The 9,564-nt window shown below is 44.7% G+C and overlaps 1 protein-coding gene across 1 annotated transcript in view; it reads left to right on the plus strand.

Annotated features, from left to right (window-relative positions):
• PP2D1 (protein phosphatase 2C-like domain containing 1) overlaps positions 1 to 9,564 on the plus strand; it is a 41,190-nt gene that overhangs the window by 1,173 nt on the left and 30,453 nt on the right. The gene's annotated exons all lie outside the window — the stretch shown is intronic.

A 9,564-nucleotide genomic window follows, 5' to 3' on the forward strand; every position in this document is an offset into this window, starting at 1 on the left:
CGCGCTCGCCCGCCAGGGGGCGAGGCCCGCTCCAGGTGGGGGTGACGGAGGGGAGAGGGTGGGGGGCTGGAGCCCAGGCACCTGCTGGCCGCCTCCATCTCTGCACCCCCATCAGCGGCGCCCCGCGCTCTCGGGCAGGGCGGGGGGGGCGGAGCGGGCGGGGGGGGCAAGCGGGGGGATTCCCGGGCATTTGTTCTTCCAACCTCTCTCGGAACGGAGACAACTTCCTCCACCCTAGCGGGAGCCAGAGGAAAAAGATTATTTTTAAAAGTACCCGTCCACGCGAATCCTTTTCTTTGTTGCTACATCACCCAAATAAAGACGAGATGTTTCCTCTTTCTCTTTTTACTTTTCTGTCCAACTTGTTTTTTAATTAAGAACGATTTCTTCCTATGGCAGTGTCTGAATCCAAGCCGCCAGATGGAAAAGACAAATATTTTCTATAATCTGCTTGGCAAGGCCGTTTAATGCAAGAACGTCGTCTAAAAACGACATTCAAAATGAAAACTAATGTGCGGTGGCAAAGTCTGACTACAGAAAGTTTGTAAATAGGACGCGTCTCTGCACCGAGGGATTATAATTTTACGGTTTCTTTTTCCGTGGTGTTCCATAGCTTTCAAAATTACTGCCTCCAGCTTACATATTAACCATTAAAACAGAAAAAAAAATTAAGCACCTTCGAAAGGAGTGTTGATGTGGGCCTCAAAGCGGGGGGAGGGGGAGGGGGAAGCCAACTCAGCATTTTCAACTACAGTTGAAACTTGGAGACTCGTTTTCTTTGTTGATGGCAATGAGGATATTGTTTAGTAAAGTGCAGCGCTCACTGAAGCTTTCCATTTGAAAGCTGGGCATCCTATCTTTCAAAAGCAGTTTTGGGAGCCAGGCACCATTGCTCAGGACCCTTCACCTGCGTCCTACCTTTAATATGAGTCACGATTTCCGTCTAATTTTCTGGGTTCTAACGTGCATGTTATCAAATGCTTTGCGTATCTTTTAGCTCTCATGCAATTACAACCAAAGCCACCCTAAAGAATGTGTTTTTCCCTGGGAACCTCCCTCTCCCCATCCGGTTGTTTTGTTTTTATCTTTATCCTTTTTCTAGTTTCTCTGTGATCTTTTGACTTTAATGCAAAGTAAAAAAAAAAAAATCCTTTTTTTTTTTTTTGGTGCAAGTTTACATATCTAAACAGTAAAATAGCACCAAAGGAAATATCCTATCCCAATTTAATCCAGTCTGAGGGTCCGAAATGGTAGCTCTCATCACACCCCTTTTGGAGAGATTCTTAGCTGCTTAACTTGTTTCTTAGGTTGGTATGCTTGCTTTTCTAATGTTAACATGCCGTGCTCTGCTGAGGTGTTTCCAGAATTTTTTTTAAGATTTATTTATGTATGCATACAGAACTGGGGTGCAGGCCAAAGGAAGTAAGAGGCTTCACCAGAGACAGAGTGGGGAGCAGAGTAGCAGAATAGGCAGACTGAGGAAGTACTCTGCTGAGGGGAACAGCAGTCGGGCCAGTGGTCTGCCTTGCCATGTGGATCACTTAAGAGGCTGGGGATCAAACTCACACTGAAGCGGCTAGCTTACAGTGCTGCACCACCAGGGAGGGCCATTTTGCAGATTTTTTTTTTTAAGATTTATTTATTTATCCATACAGAACTGGGGACAGGCCAGAGGTGCAGTCACGGTGAGAGGATTCACCAGAGACAGAGAGGGGAGCAGAACAGGCTTATTGTCGAAGTACACTGCTGAGGGGCGCAGCGGGCAGGTCAGGAGAGTTCTGCAGGCCATGTGGGTCACCTCCGGGTCTGGGATTGAACTCATGCTGAAGTGACTTTAGCTTCTTAGTGCAGTACTTTAACTGGCTGTACCACCAGAGAAGGGCCCCCTTTTGCAGATTTGTAACCATTCTCAACCAAGCAGCATGGGAATCTTAAAAGCTGTGACCTCCTCCCCCCCTACCAAAGTTTGACATCAGGACATTAACAGGTACTAGTTTGGGTTTAGCATTTGTAAGCATTTGTCAAACTGATGCAATGATCCACTTGAGATGTGTGCAGTTTACTGGATATAATTTCCCTCAAATCTGAAAAATGAATCAAAAATATTGAACTCCAACTAATGATGCTCATGCTAAAAGTTTGCAGGTGCAGGGCCCTGATATCTGTGGTGTCCTTAGAGCTGGATGAAGAAATACAGATGGACTAATGCATCCGTGGATGGACAAATTGGGTGGGAAAGCAGTTATATGATGAAGTAAGCAGGGCTAAAGGCTGGACCTTAGGAGTGAGTATAGGCATGTTCATTATGTAGTCCCTTCGACTTTTCTGTTTGAAATTTTCCACAATTATATGGGGGGGGAACCTCAGCTTAATTCACCCATGACCTTCCCCCTCCGAAACCACCCCCAGGATTCAGAAGGCAGGCTATTTCCAGAATGATTTGAAGCAGAAGAAAAGAACTTCATTTCAGTGTACCCTGAATGCCATCACTGTCTAAACGGGGAATAACTTGTGACATCAACTGAACATTATTTTTCATTATCTCCCTGCCCTGAGCCCAAAGCTGACACACTGTCTCAGGCAGAAGGCCCATCCTTTTTAAGGCCTATTCAAAGTGGTGATCAGGCCGGGAAATTTCAAGGGCAAAGGATTTAGGAGTCTTCTTGCCTCTTTAATCAGCCTGTGGTGAGCAGTTAGTAACTCTTAAATGCAGAAATCTTTTATGAAGTAGATACCAAGAAAAAAAAAAAGATGTTTAGGTTACAAAGCATTTGCAACTGACTGTAAAGAAGCCACATTAGAAAATAATAAGGATTTGTGGAACAAGACTTGTAGAGGAAAGGTTGACCACTACAGATACTTGTGTTATTCATATGCTAGAATATTATAAATATTATCTCTATAAAAATGTTACAGGGCAGGGAGAGGGCACCACTGAGTCCCCAAACCTGCCTGCTCTAGATAGGTTCTGCCATCCGCCGCATCAAGACAAAACATATAAGACTTTAATGAAAAGGGACTTTAATATGGTGAATATACAATATGGAAGTGTTGGGTCCCAGCAGGGATGAGCCTCCCCAACCACCCCCGGAGCTTAAGCACAAGATCATAATAGGAAGAAGACATCTTGCCACCTGTGTGAGTGGCTTAACCTTTGGGCAACTGACTAATATCCACCCTGATCGCAGTAGCACATTGAGGGAGATTTCCTCCTGCCCCCAGGCCAACATCCTGGGATTAAGGGTATAAAAGGGAGGCTGGAAAGGATAAGAGGAGAGAGAAAACGTTTTGCTGCAACCATCTATGTGTGCTGACTCTTCAACCTCGACGTCCCCTGCGCAGACGCAGACTCGTATCCCTGCCGTGCGGGCACAGCATGGAAGACAATGAATATAACTTCTAAATCAAACACCTGAAGTCACCTATCCCCTCGTGGTCAAAAGTCCACCCAAAAGGGATTGGACCAAAGCAAGGCCTGAAAGTCGCCACAAGCCTAACGCACCTTCTGGCCGGGACCCATAGAAGAGTCAGAAATGGCCGGAGAAGTCTGGGAGGAAAAGAGAGCAATCAAAATTAATCTAAACACTGCCATAGTCACCTCCCCACGTGTCTTTCACCCACTTCACTTTCAACCAGTCTAGGGCCAAGAAATAAGCACGGTTTCTTCACATCTCTCCCTTTGCTCCATGTGGCTTCCGCAGGTCTCCTTCTAGCTCTCCATCTTGCTTCCTTCCTCTCAGATTCCTTTTCCTTTTCTCCTTTTCTCTCCTCAGTTCCACCCTCCTTCTGGGAGGGGCAGGGCACCTGGAACTTCCCCTTTTCCTAGGGACCACCCAGTTACAAAAATGCAGTAGCATAGCTGGATCTCCAAGAAGCATTGTTGAACAAGTCCTGTGCAGTGTGACACCATTTATGATAAAAACAAACTCACATTGGTATATAAGCACAATTCTGTACATGTTCATTAAATGTATATCAAAATGCCAAGCAAGGAAAAGATTCAGAAAGGTATACAACAAACTCTTTAAATGAGTTGCCTTTCTCTGGGCACACAGGTGACTAAAACTTATTTTCTCATTTTTGTGTTCCTAGTTCTTCACCCGTAAGAAGTTCTAACGCTATAGTCTGTTCTTGTCTGTCTCCATGGCCATCACCTCTTCCTAAATTAGTAACAACTTCCTAGCTGGGCTCTGCTTTTATGCTGTCACCCCTCTTCACAATGCAGAACTCTTTTCTTTAAAACTATGAATGCAGGAACTCCCTGAAGGTGCAGGGGTTAAAGTCTCAGCACTAACAAGCTAATAGCCAGGCAGGTGACCCACATGGCACAGCAGACCTCTCCTCTCCCTCTGCTCCCCTCAGCAGTGCATTTCAGTGCATCTGCCTGTTCTGCTCCCCACTCTGTCTCTGGTGAAGCCTCTCACGCCCCACAACTCAAAGGACTATATCCCAGTTCTTTTATTCAAAAATAAAGTAAATCTTAAAAAAAAAAAAAATGCAAACTTGATCCCAAAAGCCCCACTTTGAACTCCTCCTGTGGCTCTCCATGGTATTTAAAACACAATCAATGCCCTAATCTGAGTAGGAGCCCTTCTGGCCTGGCCCTTCTCGCTGCTGAGTGGTATGTGCCAAACAGCAGCAGCTCTTCCTGCCTCAGGACATTTGCCTGTGCTGGATGTGCCTGACAGCCTCTCCCAATGCCCACCCCCACCCCTTTGGCTCTGGCATCACTTGCTCAGAGGTGCCTTTAACCTCTGAAAGGCAAGTTGGGGACCCCGTTAGTGGCACAGAGGTTAAGGGCAGCACTATCAAGCCATTGCCAGCCACTGCAGCTCACCCACATCGGGCAGAGACTTCTCCTGGCCCGCCCGCTCCTCCCCTCAGCATTATAGTTCAATAGATCTGCCTGTTTTGCTCCCCCTCTGTCTCTGGTGAATGTTCTCCAACACAACCCCCACACCTCTGGCCTACACCCCAATTCTTAGATGCATAAATAATTTTTTTTTTTTTTTTAAAGAAAGGCAAGTTGTTGTTACTGTAACGTCTAGCACCATGGCTCGGCTGTCTTCCTTCCCACCAGCCCCCACAGCTGCTACAATGAGCCAACACTGAAAGCCAATGCGTGGGTTGAAATCGTGGCTGCAAAAGGATCCAGAGACTAAATCTGGACCAGGTGGAATAAGCGCAGGTGTGGCCCAGGTGTGGCCAGTGACCACCAATCTTCCTGGCATAGGCACCTACTTTGAGAAACAGCAGCTTGACTTAACCTGAGTGTAAGGACGCGTGAAGTGGGTGCTGTATGTGTCACCCCTTAAGCCAATGTCCTATTGGAGAAAGTGCCTGGGATTGCTAGACCTTTCACTTGGGTTCTTTTTTTTTTTCCATTTCAACCATTTTTGCTTAATTGTTGTATAAATCCCCGGGTTGGCCATTTATTTTAATAACCTCTAAAATAAAATCCTTCGTTCTAAGGAAAAAAGACCAAAAAAACAATTACAAAATGAATCCCAGGTAGAGAGATCTAAAATATCCTCATTCCTCCCTCTCTAAGTTTTTAAGCATTGATGCAATTAAATTACCCTTTCCAGCACAAGTCTTAACCATGCCCCAAATACCATGAGTGCTGTTTTATTCATTTTTATTTTTAGTTGTTCTTAATAACAATTTCCCATATTTAATATGAACATATTTAATATCTGTGACTGAACAGTGACCTTAAAGAGAGATGGTTTTATTCCCATTGTTCTGCCATAGATATACACACGTGTGTGCATATACACACATATACATATACATGTAGGTATTTATTGGGCTTGCCTGGTGGCTCAGGGTTTAAGTCTCAGCACTATGAACCTTTCAGCAGCCACTGCAACAGGAGTTAAATCCCCAGCCAGGGAAGTGACCCACATGGCCGGCAGACATCTGCTGACCCACCCCCTGCTCCCCTCAGCAGTGTACTTCATCGATCTGCCTGTTCTGCTCCCCACTCTGCCTCTGGTGAATCTTCTCACTACCTCTGCACCTCTGGCCTGTACCCCAGTTCTCTTTGCATAAATAAATAAATCTTTTTTTAAAAAAAAAAAAAAAGAAAGAACAGGTTTGTTAAAGAGGGAAAGGAAAGGACATTTGCATAGTGACAGGTGGGCAGGAGACCTGCTACCTCCATTGTTTTCTGTCAATCTACCAGCCATTTACAATGAAGGTACAATGTAAATAAAAGAAAGCATTTCTTTTGTCTTCTGAATGAAGTCTTAATGGCAGGCTGCTTTTCTAAAACTGAGTTATCTATTTCCTTGAACTATTTGAAAATTATATAAAAAAACCACATTTTCAAAGAACCAAATTTTGGTATGACCTAGATTTTTCTGTAGCAATCTGGATATCTTGCATTTTATTCTGTTAGTGCCAGATCATTGTTTAAAATAAATCTAAGAGGGATGCTAATTCCCTAACTCTCTGAAAATGTTCATACATGTGATTTCACAAATTTGGAAGAAAAAACAACATTAGTTTTCCAGTTTAAGGTCCCCCTAAACTAAAAGGAAACTGACTTCCACAATTCCCCCATCTTAAGTCCTAACTGACCAAGCTCAAAACTTAACTCTTTAAGTCTAATGTCAAAGCCCAGAGCAGTGTGTTTGTTCTCACTTAAGAAATAGGGGTGCTACATTGGCAACCACTTTGGGTTAAAAAATAAGCGAATAATGTAAAGTGTCTGGCGTGGTTACATGCCAGCCTCCCAAAGCATCTATGTGATATTATAAAAGGCAGCAAATCTTTTTTTTTTTTTTTTAAGATTTACTTATTTATTTATGGGGTACAGGCGAGAAGTACAGGGGCAATGGAAGGATTCAGAGACAGAGAGGGGAGCAGAACAGTCAAATCCATGAAGTACACTGCTGAGGGGAGCAGCCGGTGAGACAGGAGAGGCCTGCCTCGCCATGTGGGTCACCTCTGGGGCCGGGGATCGAACTCTCATTGAAGTGGCTATGGCCCGCTTGCGGTGTTTCATCCTAACCCTTTGCACCACCAGGGAGGACCCAGCAGCAAATTTTATCTGCATATTCACCAGCCAAACATCCCTAATGTTTTCATTTGCCATTTAGATATATGTTATTAAAACAATCCTCCTTCATCTCATTTCCCAAGTACCTATCCAAGCAGAAATAAAAACACTCTAGGGAAGTGTATATGGTTTTTAACATTTACAAAATAAACCTCATATGCAAGAATTGGGTGAACAGTTAAAGGGTTAGATAGTAGATATTTTAGACTTGATGAGGTCTTTAGTCAATAGCCACTCAACGCTGCCAGGCACGTTGAGAAAGAAAGAGCATTTCTTTCTCTTCCACAGTTAGAAATCAAGCAGAATTAGGGAACTATAATGTTACAGGGCATGCACAAGGGAACCACAAAACCCCCAAACCTGCCTGCTCTAAATAGGTTCTGAAATCCACCACAGCACGACAAAACCATACTCTAGCACATAATGGAAAGGAACTTCCACACAATTACTGTGCAATGCAGAAAAGGGGAAGAGTGGGGAAGAATGGAGTTTCCAAATCAAGCACCCAAAGTTACCCATCCCCTCAGGGCTAAATGCCCAACCAAACAGGGCTAGCCCAAAGCAGGGACTCTGAGGCCCAAAAGATTGGCACAAGTGTTAGGCACCTTCTGGTGGGGACCCAAAGAAAAGGGTCAGGAACAGCCAGATGCGTCTAGAAAGAAAAGAGCAAAATCAAAATCAAGGTCAGCACTGCCATCATCAGCCTCCCCGTTGGTCTCCCACCCACAGCTGTTTCACCCAGTCCAGGACCAAAAAGCAAACATAGCTTCTTCACATGTCTCTGCTCCGCGTGCCTCCCTCAGGTCTCCTGGCTTGCCAGCCTCCTTCCTTCCTCCTTCAGACTCCTCACCAGCTTCTCCATCGAGCTCAGCTCCACACTCCCTTGGGTGGGGCAGGAAACCTGGAAATACCCCTTTTCCTGGGGACCTCCCCGTTACCATAACTGCCCACCAGACACTGCCATTTCTCTTCATCTGTCTAGAATTTTCTTGTCTACATCCTTGCTGACATAAGTTGACTTCTTACTTTACCATAATATATGTAAGTGTGCTAGGACGGTGGTAACACAGTAACAGAGACCAGGACTCACTGCTGGCTCCAAATAGCAGAACTTTGTTTCCTCACAGTTCTGAAGTCCAAGATCAAAGGATTGACAAGGTTGGTTTCTGGGAGGCCTCTTGGCATGTAGATGGCTGTTTCCTAGAGTCTTTCCTTGGTCTCTGTGTCTGAGTCCTCATTTCCTCTTCTTATCAGAACACCAGTACATTGGATTTTTTTTTAAAGATTTATTTATTCATTCATGCAGAACTGGGGTACAGGCCAGAGGTGCAGGGGCGGTGAGAGGAGTCACCAGATGCAGAGCGGGGAGACAGTGTACTTGGAAGTACACTGCTGAGGAGAGCAGTGGGCAGGTCAGGAGAGGTCTGCCACGCCATGTGGGTCACCTCTGGGGTGTGGCGGGGATCAAACTCATGCTGAAGTGGCTTTAACTTCTTGGTGCTGTGCTTTAACCCGCTGCGCCACCAGGGAGGGCCTACATTGGATTTTTAAAAATCCAATCATCGGGGCCTCCTTGGTGGTGCAAGAGGTTAAGATCCAGCACTATGAAGCCATCACTCCACATCTCTGGACTACACCCCAGTACTTGTATGCGTAAATAAATCTTTTTTAAAAATCCAATTATCAAGTACAATTGTTGACAGTATGATAGGCATGAAAAGGGGAGGTTCCAGGCTCCTTGTCCTGCCCAAGGAAGGGTAAAGCTGGGCAGGGAGAAGATACTAAAGAAGACCAGAGAAGGAAAAAAAGATGTAGAAGACCTAGAAGAGGGGCGTCCCTGGTGGCACAGGGGTTAAGTCCCACACTATGAAACTACGAGGGAGCTGAGTCACATGTACTGGCTCTGGTGAATCCTCTCATCTCCCCCACCCCCACCTCTGGCTTACACCCCAGTTCTTGTATGCATAAATAAATAAAGATAAATCTTCTTAAAAATAAATAAAAACTGACATCAAATAGCATTTCAGTGTAGGAGATGTTATTTTTCTTTACAGGCTAATAAAAATTATTCAATTCACCCTAACTAGCTATATAACATGTTGGTTGAAAATATTTCACCTCTTATAATTTGAGGCCTTTCCTAAATAGAAATAAGGATACGTGTTGGTTTAGGGCCTCTCTGAAAAAAAGTCCTGAAGGATGTGCTCAGCATGAATATAAAACAAGACTGGATGGAAGGAGTACAGTGCCAGAAACAGTTTGCATGGGAACTGAGAAATATGCTGGCTATGCCAATTAACCATTTACTGCCAGCTATGCACCAAATTGTGATCAACTCCCCAAATTCATGTGTGGAAGTCCTGACTCCCAGCACCTCAGTTGCAAATCTGTTTCAGGGCAGGGGAAGGGATATTGCCACCTGCTGCATCTAAATAGTTTCTGCCATCAGCCACAGCAAGACGAAACATACTCTAATGTGTATTTTCTATTTAAAGATT

The sequence above is a fragment of the Condylura cristata genome, unplaced genomic scaffold (assembly GCF_000260355.1).
Source record: "Condylura cristata isolate star-nosed mole 26May11 unplaced genomic scaffold, ConCri1.0 scaffold00033, whole genome shotgun sequence".
Lineage (NCBI taxonomy): Eukaryota > Metazoa > Chordata > Mammalia > Eulipotyphla > Talpidae > Condylura > Condylura cristata.